Here is a 721-nt window from a genome sequence, read left to right on the forward strand (position 1 = left end):
TTCCTTTCTTGTTGAGCCAGTGTTTACCCAACATTTTGCTCTTATATCATTTTCCAAAACTGCATGTGGACAGAAGCTCTGACTTGGCTCAAGTGGACCAACCCATCTGGAAACAGTAAATCCACCTGAGGTTTGTGGCCCCATAACGTAACTTCCGTCACAGGGGAGTTGGCTGAAGTCTGAGTCAGCAGGCAGGCTAGGTTTGCTGGGTCAGAAAACAGAAACCTACTTATTCAGACTTTTTCTTTTTCTTTTCTCAAGTCCTTAATACTTGTCCAAATGCTGGAAGTTGGTCTCCATCTCCTTGGCATTTCCTGGGTTTTGAACTCTTAAGACATTCCCTGTCACTGTTGGTAGCACCTCCCCAGTCCAAACATATGGCCTCTGCTGGACCACATGCAGGAGCAAGTGTGTCTTTGAGATTCTCCTTGGCTGAGTAAAGTTGACAGTGACTAGGTGACATGACTTTAGGTCTCTGCACAGGAACATCACTGAGCCCTTGAAGATGGAAGCTTTCAAGCCCTGGCCACACACACACATTTCCTGTGACATGTGCAGTGGCACAGACACAACCTGGGAAACCAGGCAGATGGCCCTTTCTCCTTGTAATTCCATAAGGAACATACTGGGTTTTCTCTCTGGGTTCTTCTTATCAGCACCACTGTTTTCTTTTTCTTTTTTTTAATTTAATTTTATTTTTTAACTTTACAATATTGTATTG

Source organism: Bos grunniens, chromosome 11 (assembly GCF_055505025.1).
Source record: "Bos grunniens cultivar Pamir isolate PY7600 chromosome 11, Bosgru_T2T1.0, whole genome shotgun sequence".
NCBI lineage: Eukaryota > Metazoa > Chordata > Mammalia > Artiodactyla > Bovidae > Bos > Bos grunniens.